This window comes from Sciurus vulgaris (genome assembly GCF_902686455.1).
Source record: "Sciurus vulgaris genome assembly, chromosome: 2".
NCBI classification, from domain to species: Eukaryota; Metazoa; Chordata; class Mammalia; order Rodentia; family Sciuridae; genus Sciurus; species Sciurus vulgaris.
Genome location: NC_136462.1, coordinates 129,748,053 through 129,767,491, shown reverse-complemented (window position 1 = coordinate 129,767,491; position 19,439 = coordinate 129,748,053). Strand labels below are relative to the sequence as shown.

Here is a 19,439-nt window from a genome sequence, read left to right as displayed (position 1 = left end):
CTGGTGACTGTCTACAAGTGTGGGACCCATGGTTGTGGGTTCTCAATGGTTGGTCTGTGGTACAGAAACATCCCCTTTCACTGACACAGATTGCCAGGGCAACGTCCCTCTCCAGTCAGATGTTCCTTCACTGCCACTTTTCTGTTCTGTGAGGGGGTTGAGGATTACTCCCTATCTCCAGTCTGTTATCTTCTCTGTGTCTTTGTGATCTCTTCCTTTCCTATCAACATCTATTCTGAAAGTTTTGATGCAAGTTTTCTACCAGAAGGTAACAAGAAATGGTATCAGGCAAGTCCATCCTTGCTCAGAGAATGAAAACCATGTCATGGCTAAAATAAGGGTAATAATGACTGTGTTAAATTTTAAAGGAAAAAAAATACTAAAAATTGGTGAAATGGTAACTAATAATTATTTGGAAATATATACCAAAGGCACTATATTAGTAAAGCTGAATCATATGGATCAAGAAGATGTAGACAGCCTCTTCAACAAATGGTGCTGGGAAAACTGGAAATCCATATGCAGCAAAATGAAATTAAACCCCTATCTCTCACCCTGCACAAAAATCAACTAAAAGTTGATCAAGGACCTAGGAATTAGACCAGAGACCCTGCACCAAATAGAAGAAAAAGTTGGCCCAAATCTTCATCATGTCAGCTTAGGACCTGACTTCTGAACAAGACTTAAAGTGCAAGAAATAAAATTAAGAATCAATAAATGGGATGAATTCAAACTAAAACGCTTCTTCTCAGTAAAGGAAACAATCAATAACATGAAAAGAAAGCCTACAGAATTGGAGAAAAAGCTTTACCACAGGTACATCAGATAGAGCACCAATCTCCCAGATATACTTCATACCAAAAAAAAAAACCCAATCATTAAATGAGCCAAGGAACTGAGCAGACACTTCACAGAAGATATACAATCGATCAACAAATACATGAAGAAAGTTTTCAACATCTTTAGCAATTAGAGAAATGTAAATCAAAAGTACTCTTAAGATTTCATCTCACTCTAGTCAGAAAGGCAATTATCAAGAACACAAGCAACAGTAAGTGTTAATGAGGATGTGGGAGAAAAGGTACACTCATACATTGATGATAGGACTGAAAATTGGTGCAACCATTATAGAAAGCAGTATGGAGATTCCTAAGAAAACTTGAAATGGGGGGGTTTCAAGATGGCGGCCTAGAGGGTGGCTGCATTTCATGTTGCTCCAGGACTCAGGATTCAAAAGAGGAGATATTGAGATGCTTGGGACCAACTCAAAGCAGCCGGGTGACTCTCACCCCCTGGGGAGGCATCCCGGATGGGACGGTGGTCCCGGAATGCAGGAAACTTTGTGAAGTAGAGCTGCCGGCGAGAAGCCCCTCCCCCCGCTGGAGCAGTGACTCGGACAACTGGGAGCGCCATAAAGGAGGCCGCTCGGCACAGCGCTGGGACTCGGAGCAACCACTGGGGCTCCGGCGGCTGCCCAGGGGAAGAGTGGCGAGGAGAACTGTGTGGACTCAGGACACCGGGGCCTGCCCTGAGGAGGAGGAGGAGGAGCGTGGCCACTTGGATTCGGAGTGACTGCACCAGAGCTACAGGCAGTTGCCAGAGGAGAAGCTGCGCAGCGAGCTGTTTGGACTCAGAACGACGCTTCTGAACACCGGGGCCTGCCCTGAGGACGAGGAGGAGGAAGAGGAGTGTGGCCGCTTGGATTCGGGGTGACTACACCAGAGCTACAGGCGGTTGCCAGAGAAGGGGCTGTGTGGCGAGCTGTTTGGACTCAGACCACTTCTGAACCCCGGGGCCTGCCCAGAGGAGTAGGAGGAGGAGTAGGAGGAGGAGGAGGAGAAGCGCGGCGGGTCCTTTGGACTCGCAGTGACTGCATTAGCGCTCCAAGCGGCTGCTCAGAGGAGAAGGCGAGTGGTGAGTTGTTTGGACTTAAAGTGACAGCTCCTGAACACAGGGGGGCTGCCTGGAGGAGAAGCGTGGTGGGACACTAGGTCTTGAGTGGCCGCACCAGAGCTCCGGGCGGTTGCCCAGAGGACCTGTACTGCAGGTCACGTGGACTCAGAGCCACTCAGAGCGACCGCTCCTGAACACCCCTGGGGTTATCTGGAGAAGGAGGAGGAACCGGGAGGGTCACTTCGACTCGGAGTGATTGATTGCCCAGGGCTACGGGTGGTTGGTGGAGGTGGAGGCACGCAGTGAGTTTCTTGGACTCCTAGTGACCGCACCGGAATACTGGGCGGCTGTCTGGAGGAAGAGGCGTGTGGCGGGTCTCTGGGATTCAGAGCGATTGTACAGGGCCCCAAGTGGCTGCTCAGAGGAGGGGCCGCATAGCCAGGCGATTAGGTGCAGAGCAGGATCCCAGGATCTAGGAGGCTTCTTGGTGGAACAGCCGCACAGAGACAGGCTTAGGGCGGAGCGAAGGTTCCAGGCCTGCGGGCAGATTCTCTGAGGAAGGGCAGCCTAAGGAGAGTCATCTGCAAAGGGTGAGGCTCCCAGGCACAGGAGGTAGGGCCGGGCCCCTGGGAACTTTGCAGAGGAAGGCAGCCCAGCCCAGGCAGTAGCTGTAAATTGAGGGGAACCTCTAGGAGGGAACTGACCAGCGAGACCTCCCCACCGGGTGAGTCTTCCCTGCTGGATGAGGTTTTCCCACAAGGACGGTAAAACCAGAGACTCAGGCCCAAACAGGCCTTGCCTCAGCCCACAGCCTAGGTCCCCTTTGGATGACCATTGGTCAACAAGTGGAGGCACCTCTGCCCACTAGCAGGGAATATACCCCACCTGAAGGCCACCACTCCTAGAGAGGCAGCTTCCTTGTGGAGCACCGCATTATCAACTTCCTCCAAGACTTCAGCCTACTGAAGGCTAAGGGGGGATATATATAGAAATCTTCAGGGACATTGTAAGTCAATAGAGGAAATCTGCAATATCTCAGCGGTCCTCTGATTCCTGAACAATATGAGAAAACAAGGAAAGAAAATGCTGCAAACAAATTTAGATGTTACATCAATAAAACCCAGTGACAGCATGGCAGAAGAAATGACAGAAAAGGAGTTCAGAATGTACATAATTAAAATGATCAGAGAAGCAAACGATGAGATGAAAGAGCAAATGCACGCACTGAATGATGAGATGAAAGAGCAAATGCAAGCATTGAATGATCGCACCAATCGACAGTTAAAAGAGCAAATACAGGAAGCAAAGATCATTTCAATAAAGAGTTAGAGATATTGAAAAAAAACCAAACAGAAATCCTTGACATGAAGGAAACAATAAACCAAATTAAGAACTCCACAGAAAGCATATCCAATAGGATAGAACACCTGGAAGATAGAACCTCAGACATTGAAGACAAAATATTTAACCTTCAAAACAAAGTTGAACAAATAGAGAAGATGGTAAGAAATCATGAACAGAATCTCCAAGAACTATGGGATATCATGAAAAGGCCAAATGTAAGAATTATTGGGATTGAGGAAGGCCTAGAGAAACAAGCCAAAGGAATGAACAACCTATTCAATGAAATAATATCAGAAAATTTCCCAAATCTGAAGAATGAAATGGAAAATCAAGTTCAAGAGGCTTATAGGACTCCAAATACACAAAATTGCAACAGACCCACACCAAGTCACATTATAATGAAAATACCTAACATACAAAATAAAGACAGAATTTTAAAGGCTGTGAGAGAAAAGAACCAAATTACATTCAGGGGGAAACCAATACGCATATCAGCAGATTTTTCAATCCAGACCCTAAAAGCTAGAAGGGCCTGGAACAACATTTTTCAAGCCCTGAAAGAAAATGGATGCCAACCAAGAATCTTATACCCAGCAAAACTTACCTTCAAATTTGACGATGAAATAAAATCTTCCTTGATAAACAAAAGCTAAAAGAATTTACAAAAAGAAAGCCAGCATTACAGAACATTCCCAGCAAAATATTCCATGAGGAAGAGATGAAAAACAAAGAAGCAAATCAGCAAAGGGAGGAATTATCCTAAAGGAATTGTCAAATAAAGGAGGAAACAAGTTGTGTCAAACAAATAAATAAATAAAATTTTAAAAATGAACCAAATGACCAGGAAACCAAATCATATCTCTATAATAACCCTGAATGTTAATGGCCTGAATTCATCAATCAAAAGACATAGACTGGCAGACTGGATTAAAAAGAAAGATCCAACAATATGTTGCCTGCAAGAGACTCACCTCATAGAAAAAGATACCCATAGACTAAAGGTGAAAGGATGGGGAAAAACATACCATGCACATGGACTCAGCAAAAAAGCTGGAGTATCCATCCTCATTTCAGATAATGTGGACTTCAAGCCAAAGTTAGTCAGAAGGGATAAAGAAGTTCATTTCATACTGCTTAAGGGAAGCATAAATCAGCAAGATATAACAATCATAAACATCTATGCCCCAAACAGTGGCTCATCCATGTATGTCAAACAAATCCTTCTCAATTTCAGAAACCAAATAGACCATAACACAATAATACTAGGTGATTTTAACACGCCTCTCTCACCACTGGACAGATCTTCCAGACAAAAATTGAACAAAGAAACCATAGATCTCAATAACACAATCAATAATTTAGACTTAACGGACATTTATAGAATATACCATCCAACCAAGAGCGAATACACTTTCTTCTCAGCAGCACATGGATCCTTCTCTAAAATAGACCATATATTATGCCACAAAGCTAATGTTAGCAAATACAAGAAGATAGAGACACTAGCATGTATTCTATCAGATCATAATGGATTGAAGTTAGAAATAAATAAAAGAGTAAAACACAGAAACTATTCCAACATCTGGAGATTAAACAATATGCTATTATATGATGAATGGATAACAGAAGATATTAGGAAGGAAATTAAAAAATTCTTAGAGGTAAATGAGAACAAAGAAACATCATATCAAAATCTCTGGGACACTATGAAAGCAGTACTTAGAGGGAAATTTATTTCCTGGAGCGCATTTAATAAAAGAAGTAAAACTCAACAAATAAACGACCTAACACTACAGCTCAAAGCCCTAGAAAAAGAAGAACAGAACAGCACCAAAAGTAGTAGAAGACAGGAAATAGTTAAACTCAGAGCTGAAATCAATGAAATTGAAACAAAAGAAACAATACAAAAAAATTGACAAAATAAATAGTTGGTTCTTCGAAAAAATAAACAAAATTGATAAACCTTTAGCCACACTAACATAGAGAAGACGAGAGAAAACCCAAATCACTAAAATTCAGAATGAACAAGGAAATATCACAACAGACAGGATTGAAATACAAAACATAATTAGAAGCTATTTTGAAAATCTATACTCCAACAAAATAGAAAATTTTGAAGGCATCAACAGGTTTCTAGAGACATATGAATTGCCTAAACTGAACGAGGAGGACATAAACAATTTAAATAGACCAATTTCAAGTACTGAAATAGAAGAAGTCATCAAAAGCCTACCAACAAAGAAAAGTCCGGGACCAGATGGGTTCTCAGCCGAGTTCTACAAAACCTTTAAAGAAGAGCTCATTCCAATACTTCTCAAAGTATTCCATAAAATAGAAGAGGAGGGAACCCTCCCAAACTCATTCTATGAAGCCAATATTATCCTGATACCTAAACCAGACAGAGACACATCGAGGAAAGAAAATTTCAGACCAATACGAACATAGATGCAAAAATTCTCAACAAAATTTTAGCAAATCGCATACAAAAATATATTAAAAAGATAGTGCACCATGATCAAGTGGGTTTCATCCCATGGATCCAAGGTTGGTTCAACATCAGGAAATCAATAAATGTAATTCACTATATCAATAGACTTAAAGTCAAGAATCACATGATTATTTCAATAGATGCAGAAAAAGCATTTGATAAAATACAGCATCCCTTCATGCTCAAAACACTAGAAAAAATAGGGATAGTGGGAACATTCCTTAACATTGTAAAGGCCATTTATGCTAAGCCCATGGCTAATATCATTCTAAATAGTGAAAAACTGAAAGCATTCCCCCTAAACACTGGAACAAGGCAGGGAGGCCCTCTTTCACCACCTCTATTCAGTATTGTCCTTGAAACTCTAGCCAGAGCAATTAGACAGACCAAAGAAATTAAAGGGATACGAATAGGAAAAGAAGAACTCAAACTATCCCTATTTGCTGATGACATGATTATATACTTAGAGAAACTGAAAAATTCCACCAGAAAACTTTTAGAACTCATAAGTGAATTCAGTAAAGTAGTGGGATATAAGATCAAAGCACATAAATCTAATGCATTTTCATACTTAAGTGATGAATCTTTGGAAATAATAATTAGGAAAACTACCCCATTCACAATAGCCTCGAAAAAAATAAGATAGTTGGGAATCAATCTCACAAAAGAGGTGAAAGACCTCTACAATGAGAACTACAGAACACTAAAGAAAGAAATTAAAGAAAACCTTAGAAGATGGAAAGATCTCCCATGTTCTTGGATAGGCAGAACTAATATTGTCAAAATGGCCATACTACTAAAAGTGCTATACAGATTCAATGCAATTCCAATTAAAATCCCAATGATGTACCTTACAGAAATAGAGCAAGCAATCATGAAATTCATCTGGAAGAATAAGAAACCCAGAATAGCTAAAGCAATCCTTAGCAGAAAGAGTGAAGCAGGGGATATTGCAATACCAGATCTTCAACTCTACTACAAAGCAATAGTAACAAAAACGGCATGGTATTGGTACCAAAATAAACAGGTAGATCAATGGTATAGAATACAGGACACGGACTCAAACCCAAATAAATACAACTTTCTCATACTAGACAAAGGTGCCAAAAATATGCAATGGAGAAAAGATAGCCTCTTCAACAAATGGTGCTGGGAGAATTGGAACTCCATATGCAACAGAATGAAACTAAACCCATATCTCTCACCATGCACGAAACTAAACTCAAAATGGATTAAGGACCTCGGAATCAGACCAGAGACCCTGCAGATTATAGAAGAAAAAGTAGGTCCAAATCTTCACCTTGCTCGTCTAGGATCAGACTTCCTTAACAGGACTCCCATAGCACAAGAAATAAAAGCTAGAATCAACCACTGGGATAGATTCAAACTAAAAAGCTTTCTCTCAGCAAAGGAAACTATCAGCAATGCGAAGAAAGAGCCTACAGAATGCGAGAATATCTTTGCCAATCATACTTCAGATAGAACACTAATCTCCAGAATCTATAAAGAACTCAAAAAACTTTACTCCAAGAATTCAAATAATCCAGTCAACAAATGGGCTAAGGAAATGAATAGACACTTCACAGAAGAAGATCTACAAGCAATCAACAACCATATGGAAAAATGTTCAACATCTCTAGTAATAAGAGAAATGCAAATCAAAACCACCCTAAGATTCCATCTCACCCCAATTAGAATGGCGATTATCAAGAATACGAGCAACAACAGGTGTTGGCGAGGATGTGGGGAGAAAGGTACACTCATACATTGCTGGTGGGGCTGCAAATTAGTGCAGCCACTCTGGAAAGCAGTGTGGAGATTCCTTAGAAAACTTGGAATGGACCCGCCATTTGACCCAGCTATCCCACTCCTTGGCCTATACCCAAAGGACTTAAAATCAGCATACTACAGAGACACAGCCACATCAATGTTCATAGCTGCTCAATTCACAATAGCCAGACTGTGGAACCAACCTAGATGCCCTTCAATTGATGAGTGGATAAAGAAACTGTGGTATATATATACAATGGAATATTACTCAGCCATAAAGAATGATAAAATTATGGCATTTGCAGGCAAATGGATGAAATTGGAGAATATCATGCTAAGTGAGATAAGCCAATCTCAAAAAGCCAAAGGACGAATGATATCGCTAATAAGTGGAGGATGACACATAATGGGGGGGAGGGAAGGGTTAGTGTTAGGGTTAGAGTTAGGGTTAGGGAGGGGGTCAAGTATGGAGGAAGGAACTACTGTATAGAGGGTAAAGAGGGGTGGGAGGGGTGGGGGGAAGGGAAAAAATAACAGAATGAATCAAACAACATTACTCTATGTAAATTTATGATTACACAAATGGTATGCCTTTACACCATGTACAAACAGAGAAAGAACATGTATCCCATTTGTTTACAATAAAAAAAAAAAGAAAGAAAGAAAACTTGGAATGGAACCACCATTTGACCCATTTATCCCACTCCTCGGTCTATACCCAAAGGACTTAAACTCAGCATACTGAGGGACACAGCCACATTAATGTTTATAGCAGCTCAATTCACAATAGCCAAACCAGGGAACCAATCTAAATACCCTTCAGTAAATGAATAGATAAAGAAACTGTGGTACATATACGCAGTGGAATATTACTCAGTGTTAAAAAAGAATGAAATTATGGCATTTGCATGATGGATTTAATTTTCACTTTACTAAGGGATAAAGGTATTAAGTATATTTTCATATGCTTACTGGACAATTCCATTGTTTCTTTGGAGAAATACCTATTTATACAATTTCACTGCCTTTTTAAATTTTGACTTATAAGAATGCTTTACGTATTCTGCACAATGCACCCCTAAGAGCTATATCATTTGTAAACATTTTCTCCCATTATTTGGGAATTATCTTGATGCCATGCTTTGAATCACAAGTTTTAATTCTGATAAAATTTATCTTTTTTCTTTCTTTTATGTATTTTGATGTCATATCCTAGTAAGCATTGATTCATGTAAGATCAAGAAAATTGTTCCTACATTGTTTTCTATGGGATTTGTAGTTTTAACTGGATCTCCTACATCTACATCTCTTTCAAGTCAATTATGTACATGATGTGAAGAAAGGTCAATTTGTATGTGAATATCTAATTGTCCCAAAACATTTGTTGCTTTTTTTTGGGGGGGGGTGCTGGGGATCGAACCCAGGGCCTTGTGCTTACAAGGCAAGCACTCTACTGACTGAGCTATCTCCCCCGCCCCCCAAAACATTTGTTGAAAAAATATTTCCATATTGAATTGACTTGGCAACACTGCAACATCAATTACCATATATGCTAGGATTAACTTTTGGACAACCAACTTTTCTACTGACCTCTTTGTCTCTAATATAATGAGCACTATAGTGTCTTAATTACATCAGTTTGTAATAAGTTTTGAAGGTGGGAATTACCTATCAAGAAGTCCAACTTACTTTTTCTTTTTAATATTGTACAGACTTGTAATCCAAGCAACTCAGGAAGCTAAGGCCAGGAGAATTGTAAGATCAAGGCCAGCCTCAGCAAATTAGTAAAATTCTCAACAACATAGTAAGGCCCTATCACCAAAAATATATTTTTTGAAGTGGTTGGAAATGTAGCTCAGTGGTAAAGCACCCCTCGGTTCAATACCAATACCGAAAAGAAAGAAAAAAAAGTATTTTTCGCTACTTCTGGAACATATGCATTTCCATATGACTTTTAGGATCATCTTGATAATTGCTGCAAAAGTATTTTTCAAGGATAGCCTATATTTCACTGGGATTGTATTGAATCTGAAGATTCATTGAGGATGTATTATCATCTTTACAGTATTAAACCACCTTATCAGTGATTTTTTAACATTTATTTAGGATTTAATTTTTTTCAATACAGTGTGTAGGTTTTGTTGCACATACCTCATATGTATTTTTAAAATGTATTCCTTTTTGATGCTGTTTTAAACGGATTTTTTTTTTCTCAGTTTCATTGTTAGATTTTTATCTAACTGGGGATTGAACCTTGGGATGCTTAACCACTAAGCCACATCCCCAGTCCTTTTTATTTTTTATTTTGAGAAAGAGTCTTGCTAAATTGCTTAAGTCCTCACTAAGTTGCTGAGGCTGGCTTTGAATTTGCATTCCTCCTGCCTCAGCCTCCCAAGTGTGGGATTACAAGATGATGGAATGAGATGGACATTATTATGCTTTATACATGTATAATTGCATTGTGTACAACTAGAGAAATGAAAAGTTGTGCTCCATTTGTGTACAATGAGTCAAAATGCATTCTGCTGTTATGTATAACCAATTAGTACAAATAATAAAAGGATGTGGAAGATATGTTGGGGGGGTCCTTAAAAAGTAGTCTAGAAGGGAATAATTGTAGATGAGATATGAGGCACTTAAGCTGACTTAGTAGTCCTCATTATCTACAACTGGTTCCTGACACAAAGAAACTATGAGTAATATGTGTAGTTTTTGAGGCACCGTATTATATGGTAATTAGTCATGCAGCACTAAGTAAGTAATATACCTGACAATAAACAGATTGGACCCTCGATAGAAAAATATGCATTATAGTTCAGATACTTGTTTGGTGCCAGGATGAAACTTTTATTTTTTTATTAATATACTATGGCTATTTTGGGTTATAGTTTAGATATAGATTAACTGGGCAGTAACCGCAGGCAGGTAGGGTTTGACTTGAAATAGGTCACTGAAGCTATGACTTTTGGGTTTATATTTTATCCCTGGTGAGCTGATCTCTCTCTTCCTACTTCCTGATTTTCATGTCCTGAACTGTTTTCCTCTGCCATACTCTTCTACCATGATGTTGTGCCCCACCTTGGGCTCAGAGGTATGGAATCAGTCAGCAGACCATGGACCTTCTGAAACTGTGAGCCAAAACAAACTTTTCTTCTACTATGCTATATTCTTGTCAAGACACAGAAATGAAAAAGTTATCTGAAACATAAATTGGTACTGAGAAGTGGGATCCTTGCTGTGACTAATCTGGTGATGTTTTTCAAAAACCTTTCAAGCCAGTTTCCCAGAGGAGGGATTTTGAAAAAGTTTAGAGATAAAAGTTTTAAAAGTTTTAGAATGTTATAATCAAAGATAAATGGGTTATTCTGATAAAAGCCCCGAAGACTAGAATGCCAATGCTCATAAAGACTAGTACTGAGGACCGTAAAGACTGGGGTCATGAGATGTAAGAAGAGAAGGACTCTATTGGAAGTTGGACTAGAGGCCATTCATGTTACGTTCTGACAAAAAAAAAAAGTTGTCCACATTTTCCCATTTCCTGAGACTTTTTATGAGGTTGAGTTTAAAGGTGATGGACTAATTAATCTGGCAGAACAAATTTCAAGGTAGCACAGCATTCAGAGGGTGGAATGGATACTAAGTGGCTTTTAACCAAGTTTATTGTGATAATTAGGAGCAGAAAGACAAAAAAACTTTCAGTTTGTTCAGAAAAGTGCAAGCAAAACTGGTGCTAAGTAAGATACACTTGTTAAAGGGATTACAGTCACTGAAGAAATGTCAAGTATTGTACCAAGAGATAACAGGGACAATGGTTTGGGGGCATCTCAGGAATTAGCAATACCACAACAATCTCAGGAATAAGGGTGTAAAAATCCTTTTGAGAAGAGAACACAAAGGCAACCTGCTTGCATACGAGGGCCTAGGATGTGAATTCACTATGCTAAGCCACGCATGCATTCAGAAGCTGCAGCAGCCATGGCTCCAGAAGACTTGGCTTCTGTTGGGGATGGTAGTAGATATTGGCATCAATCACGTGGTGCCTGTCCTGCAGGAATGCAGATGTTGGAGTTCAGAGGTCATGGAGGCTTCCACCTAGCTTTCAAAGTAAAGGATAAGAGGTCAGGCAAAGCGTAACAGGGTTGAAGCCCAGGCAATGTGTGAAGATGTGAGAAGGAAGCCAAAGCCGAAGTGGAGATTCACAAGATGAACAGATGCTAGTAATATGAGACGTCTGCCAAGGAAAGTTGCAGGGATTGAGCAAAGGCAAGATAAAAGAAAGACCATATGGGCTACAAACAACAAGACCATGAGATGAGGGACACAAACCCTTTAGAGAAAACATTACAATGCCATGTGCACCAGACACTGAACTTGGAGTTACAGAACCTTGTGTCCAGCTGAATTTCAATCTTGCTTTTATCCCATTCCTTCTTCCTACATCCCTATCTCTCCCTTGAATGGTTATGTTTACCCTGTGCCATTATAAATTAGATATATGTAACTTTCTTTTGATTTTTACAGGAGTTCATACTGAGAGTTTTCCTTGAGTTTCAGAGGAGACTTTTAAACTATACTAAAACTATTAGGAAAAGACTATGGTAACTGCAAATAACCTAAACATATGTTGCACTATGAGATGGGAATGAGCTTTGGGGGACCAATGGTGAAATATTTTGGTTTAGTTATGAGGTATCCTCCAAAAGCTCATGAATGAGACAATGCAAAACTATTCAGAGGTGAAATTATTGAATTGTGAGACTTACAGCCTAGTTAGTGGATTGATCCACTGATATGGATTAACTGGGCAGCAACTGCAGGCAGGTAGGGTGTGACCAGAAGAAGTAGGTTACTGGGGGCACGCATTTAGGGTTTATATTTTATCCCTGGTGAGAAGACATCTCACCCCCAACCCCTGCTTCTCTTCATTGCCATATCCTGAACTGTTTTCCTTTGCCACACCTTTCCACCACGATGTTCTGCCTCACCTCAGGGTCAGAGCTATGGTATCAGCTGACCATGGACTGAATCTCTAAAGTTCTAAGCCAAAATAAACTTTTTGTTCTACATTATTCTTGTCAGATATTTTGGTCACAGCAATGAGAAAGCTAACAAAAATTTTTTTTTCTTATTTTATTTTTGCTTAACAAATAATATTTGTATATATTTACATACAAATGTAGTATGTGTGTATATACATACACAACACATTGTGGGATTATCAAATCAGGCCCCAAAATATATATATATGCAAAAATGCTCAACATCTCTGATCTTCAGGAAAACACAAATTAAAACATTTATCATTTCCTTGTGGAGAATATATTTAAAATCCTTTTCTGTTTAAAATCCTTTTCTGGAAATATTTAATATATTATTATTAGCTAAGATCACCACACTGTGCAATAGATCACCAGAATTTATCACATCTGTCTAACTTAGTACCTTTGAACAATAGCTCCATTTTTCTAACACACTCACCAAGCGTGCCTCTGGCAACTACCATTTTCCTCTATATTTCTATAAGTTTGATTTTTAAGATTCACATTAAAATGAGGTCATACATTATTTATTTTCTGTACCTGATTTTCTTCACATTGCATAATGTCCTTCAGGTTCACACAGTTTGTTGCAAATGATAGAATTTTTTAAGTATTTTTATTTGTAGATGGACACAATACCTTTATCTTGTTCGATCCCCAGCACCTTTTTATGTGGTGCTGGGGATCGAACCCAGTGCCTCATGCATGCTAGGCAAGCACTCTGCCACTGAGCCACAACACCAGCTTGAATTTTCTTCTTTTATAAAGTTCAATAACATGCTACCGTGTATTTATAACATACATTTAGCTCATTCGTCTGTTAATGGACATTTAGATTGTTGACATATATTGGCTATTGTGAATAATGCTGCAGTGAACATGTAAGGGCTGGTATCTCTTAGACGTGTGTTTCAGTTTCTTTGTGTACAAACCTGATGCTGCAGTATATGGTATCTATAGTTTCACTTTTTTAAATTATTTTTTTTTAGTTATCAATGGATCTTTTATTTACTTATGTGTATGTGGTGCTGAGTATGGAACCCAGGGCCTCACACATGCCAGGCAAGCACACTACCACTGAGCCACAACCCCAGCCCTAGTTTCACCTTTTTGAAGAAACTTCATACTGTTTTCCAAAATAATGGCACTAATTTATATTCCCAACAGTGGAGTACAACAGTTCCTTTTCTTCATATATTCACTAACACTTGTTATTATTCCTCCTTTTGACAGTAACCAGTCTAAGAGTGAGAGGTGAGACCTCATTGAGATTTTATTTTATTTTTATTATTTCATTTTATTTTGCAGTAATGGGGATTGAACCCAGGGCTCATTGCACAGTAGGCAAGCATACTGCCACTGAGCTACATCCCTAGTCCCTGAGGTTTGAATTTGTGTTTTCCTGAAGATCAGAGATGTTGAGCATTTTTGCATATATCTTTTGAGAAATACCTATTTCAGATCCTATGCACATTTTATAGAGTTGCTTTCTTCTTGAAGTAGTTTGAATTCCTTGTTTATTTTTAAATTAGCTCAGAATTTTTAAAAAAATCTTTCTTAAAATATTATTCTGGAACTACCAAGAAAACCTAAACCCAAACACAAGTGAAACATCTTTGGCTCAGGGAATGAATGAACATGAAGTGTAGTTACTAAATCACCATTCCAAACACAAATTGCACTTGCTTCAAGGATGTCCTCACAAGCCTCAGTATTCTCCTCCTCCTTCTTCTTCCCCATCACCCTCCCTATTTCCCAGTCATTGCTTTCTCGGCAACTACTTCTTTCAAACACAGATGCCTATGCCGGACATGCCCCAGAAAGTCCATTTTCTGACATCATCAGGCAAAACTTCTGCCAGATCATATGACAGATTTTAGAAGATATGACTTTTGGACAGTAGAAGCCACAATTGAGAAATTTCAGTGACAGGGTTCATAAATCACATTTTTAAATTAAGAGAGTCACTCTGAAGTATAGTGTTTCCTTCTTTAAGTTTTCAAATGACAACTGTATCTTTGAAAAAATCCTGTGATAATTAAGTTCTTGTCATTTCCACAAACTCCACCACTAATTCTTTAGCATCACATGTTTTATTAACACATTGTGGAATTCTGTTACCTATTGGCAAATCCAAAAACCACAGGATAAGTACAATCATGGTCACAGATATGCTGAGTTCCAAAGAAATTATTTATAAACATGGTGGTTTATGAAAGTCCCTGTTTATACACACCTGTAAATGAATCTTTGGACACCCAATTTTTGGCAGGTGAAAGCAAGTGATTCAGAATGTGCTGGCAAGAGACACAAAAATGTACAAACATATCACAGGCACAGAGGGTACAGGGATGAGCACCAAATCCCCAAATATGATTCTGATAACATAGGTATTATGATTTCCTGCAAACTACTAAATAACCTATAACCAGGTTTCACAGAGATTCACCCAGACCAGAATGCTCAAAGAGATGGATTTGATACATCCCAAAGCCGGACCACATCATGAGGCAAAAACCCAGACCTCATACCCACTCCAGCCTTAATAGAAGTTACAGTTTGATGGAGAATGATACATATATTTGAGCTCATGACCTCATGTGTACTTGATTTAACTTTTCTAGAGCCTGAAACTAGAAGCAACTATAGCCAACATCCACTATTATCAATTTATATGAGTTTCTTCTGTCAATATGTTCATCAGGGAACAGCAGGGGACAATTCTATTTACCAGTATCTAAACTCATACATAGTTGGTCAAAGTAGGAAAGACAGAACATTATATATGTGAAACATGGATGTTTACAATGTGGCTTTGTCATAAATTTACCCTCTTCCTTTGTCATGAATTGATTTTGTGCATAACATGAGATTAATGCTACATTTGATTTCTCCCAATGGGTGTACATAAACTGAAAAATCCATATTTTCTTACTCATTTGCTTTATAAGGTATTTCCTTATATGTGTGTGTCCATTTATTTTTGAGCTTTCCTTTCTTTTAGTCACTAATTTCTCTATCTTTGACAAGTCTTACATTGTCTTTTTTTAAATGTATTTTTAGTTGTTCATGGATCTTTTATTTTATTTATTTATATGCAGTGCTGAGACTCAAACCCAGTGCCTCACACATGCTAGGCAAGTACTCTACCACTGAGCTACAACCCCAGCCTTACAATGTCTTAATAAAAGATTTCACTTAACACAAGGCTATTCCCTATAGCGTTCTTTCTCTCATACACTGTGATGTTCTATAATAAATAGGGCAAATGTGCAGGCCTTGCACATACATCTATATGCTCAGGTGTACCTTGATTAGGAGGAAGGTTTAGAATTCTAGAACATTGCTTTAGAACAACACATGTGTCTCTAATGTTCTTGTGAATCACACAATCCACCCAGCACTGCTTCAGCTTCAATTATTTCTACATTCCCAATGAATATTATTAGAGGACAAGGTTTCTCTTTTGCTTCCCTTCTTTCTGGTTCCTTCCCCAGCAACAGTCAGAAGTGGTAGGAATCTGGAGACTCATTCCTGGGTGCCTCCTGCGCAAGTGCAGATGCCCCAGTGGAAGAAGTCCCCCCCGCACCCCCACCCCCGCTCCACACCACGCCCACCTAGGGCGGTGCCAAAGTCAATGCAGCTGAGCTCAGAGCCTCGCTGTGGGGTCTGCAGGGGTGAGGACAGCTGCTCCCTGCCCTCCATTAGTGGTTGGTTGCGGAATGCAGTTCTTTTGTATGAGAACGCATTTTCTCCAGTCATTCTGCTTGCTGACCAACAACATGTTACCGCTGCTGGCAGGCCTGGTAATATTCTTGCTTATAAAAAATTTTTTGACTTGCAAATGCCTCTAACACTTGTATGCAATTTCCTTCCTTCCTCCCTTCCTCTTTCCTCCTTTCTTCCCTTTTCCTCCTTTTTTTTTTTTTTTTTTTTGATCACATAGACATCATCTATAACCATATTTTTAGTATTATGTTTTAATGCTTTTCATTTGTCTTTTAAAATTTAGTGAATTTATGTCATTTTTCAAAATCTTTTTCCAATTATCTTTCCAACTTCACTCCTAATGGGATGGGGCTGTAACATTTTTTAGGGACAGCAAATGTTACACAGTTTATGAGTCTGTCCTGGTGTTTTCCAGAAATTTCCTCTTGTTGAAAGGAGAGGGGCAGAGACTGTTCTGGGAGCCATAAGGCAAAATCTGCTCAGAATCTCATGACTAGAAAATTGTGGAAATTGTCATTGTTTCAGTGACTTTGTTCTTATTGGGAAAGGTACACAAAGGCATAAATTTGTGAGGCAGAACACTCAAATTCCCATTGTGAATGCAGAGACCAGCCACTTTGTTACCCTGTGAGTGCTAATTTCATATTTTTTATGTTCTCCTTATCAAAATGCTACAATTTGTTATTCCTTCCACCTTGCATTTATAAATATCTGCATGACATATTCTTGTACCAACTGATCATAATACAGTTCTGAGTTATTTTCTTATCTTTTGACCCTTTTGACATGTGATTACTATTTTTTTTTTTTTCAGTTAGATGAAAATTCCATTTAGGAAATGTGTGTGTGTGTGTGTGTGTGTGTGTGTATATATATATATATATATATATATATATATATATATATCCACAGGCAGTATATATATATTTTTTTTTTCTAATATGATCTCCAAAGAAGGGGATTGCCATCCATGTTTATTTTCTCTTATCAACTAGAAAAATGTATTAAAAGGTTTTCATGTTTGTGAAATTTTTAGATATTCATTTTCTTTGACTTAGAAACATCTACCTTCTGATTAGTGGGCTGATCTTTAAAGTGTAGCATTTTAGAGAGAATTTTTGACACTCCTTTGACGTGGTTTGTATGTGAATATATGCTGAGTATACTGGGTAGCAAAAATGGGATTCCTCAACCTGGGTTGGACAAGGATTTCCAAGACACAAAAGCAAGAAGAGGATGAAAACATGCAGGGATCCAACATGCAAACCAGGATTTATTCAAGGTTTGCAGGGTGGAGAACGCTAATACCCCCAAGACTGTTGAGAATAACGTTCTCTGAATGAAGATGTTTCTAAGAATCAATAGACTATATCTGCTATGCAAGTAATGACAGCCTCACATTCACGGTCCAAAAAATATTCTGGGAGATGTGTGTTCTATCTTTATGACCTACCAGTACACCAAGAGCACTGACACTCATTAATTCAAATTAATAGGTCAATATTGTTTTTCCATGTAAGCGTGTAGTTGGGGACTCTCAGCTTTAATATCATATACAGAGAATTTTAAGGCCAGATATTGATTGGAAAAAAATACCCTCATCTTCATTCAATGTTGTACTATGCTATGGCATAGTTAACCTTGATTTTGTGGAACATAGGGAACCCTGTACTCTCGCAAACTATGTAGACAGTGTTTTGTTTTGTTTTGTTGTAAAGAACAGAGGCAAGATAATTTCTACCCTATAGAAAACCTGAGGAGATACACTTTATTGACTTATCTTTTGTTTCACAGTAACTGTTTTGCTCTTAAGCAGAAAATTCTACTTGAATTATTTCAAAACACTATAGTAAATTTATCAACCAAATGTTGCCAAAAATCTTAGAAATACAAGTCTGAATCCAGTTGGGGTGGTTAGCTTATATACACATGTCATTTCCCTGTTCTCTAATGGATAGACCTTCTCCCTTAGTCTTAACTGCAAGACAGCCATGTCTGAGAAAGATTCTAACAATTTCATTTAAATGATCTCTCTATATTTTTTTCTTCTGGACTGTTCCCATAGTTCAGTGACCCATGTCTTAGGTTACTATGACACAAGGCAACACTGTCTGCATGGGAGCTGGTGTATCTTCTCTCCTGTTCTTAACACTGAACATGGAGAACAGCTTGATGAAATTGGGTCACTTTGTTCTCCAGACTTTGTTCTATCTTCTCAATATTGTATACCTTAAAATACCTAAATTCACTGGCGATGGATTATTCATAAAGTATTTTCCAGCCTGGCATGGTGGCACATGCCTGTACTCACAGTGTCTCTGGATGCTGAGGCAGGAGGATCACAAAGTCAGTCTCAGCAACTTGACAAGACTGACCCTAAGCAACTTAGCAAAACTCTGTCTCTAAATAAAATATTTTTTAAAAGGACTGGGGATGCAACTTGGTGGTTAAGTACCCTTGGGTTCAATCCCTGATACCAAAAAAAAAAAAGTATTTTCCAAAAATAAGTACTTTCCAACTCGATAACCAAATGAAATTAGCATGCATTAATACGATTTTGGTTAATCATTTGAAGGTATTTCAGGTGATTTCATGGGAGAGTCACCTCTTCATGCCCATAAACAAGAATTTACTTTGGGGTTTTCTTTTTTAAATTTTTAAAACATTTTTTAGTTGGAGGTGGACACAATATCTTTCTTTATTTATATTTATGTGGTGCTGAGGATCAAACCCAGTGCCTTGTAGGTGCAAGGCAATCGCTCTACCACTGAGCCCCAGCCCCAGCCATGAGGTTTTCTTTTACTTGTTTTTTCTTTTACTTGTTACCTTTGAGTACTTTTATGCTCTGGAAGCTATTAAAATATCAATGTTCTTTAAATTTTTTTCAGTTCCTTTATAATTTATTTTTCACTGTCTTTAGATTATTATATATTTTATTCCACTTTTTGGATTTAATTTGTTCTAGTTTTAGGTTTCCCAAAATAGAAATTTAAACAATTGATTTTTAGATTTCTTCTTTTCTAATATATATATATATATATATATATATATTTAATGCTAGAAATGTCCCTCAAAGATCTCCCATTGCATGCCGCAAATTTTAACAAGTTCCATTTTTTTTAATTTAATTCAAAATACTTCAAAATTTATCTTGAGTTTTCTTCTCTGACTCATGT

At 38.3% G+C, this 19,439-nt stretch overlaps 1 long non-coding RNA gene across 1 annotated transcript in view; it reads left to right on the top strand.

The window, feature by feature from the left end:
* Window positions 1-16,257: 16,257 nt before the first annotated feature.
* LOC306650518 overlaps window positions 16,258-19,439 on the top strand; it is a 95,988-nt gene continuing 92,806 nt past the window's right edge. The window contains exon 1 of the long non-coding RNA XR_013760944.1: window positions 16,258-16,340. This is a non-coding gene — a long non-coding RNA (uncharacterized lncRNA). The remainder of the gene's footprint in view (window positions 16,341-19,439) is intronic.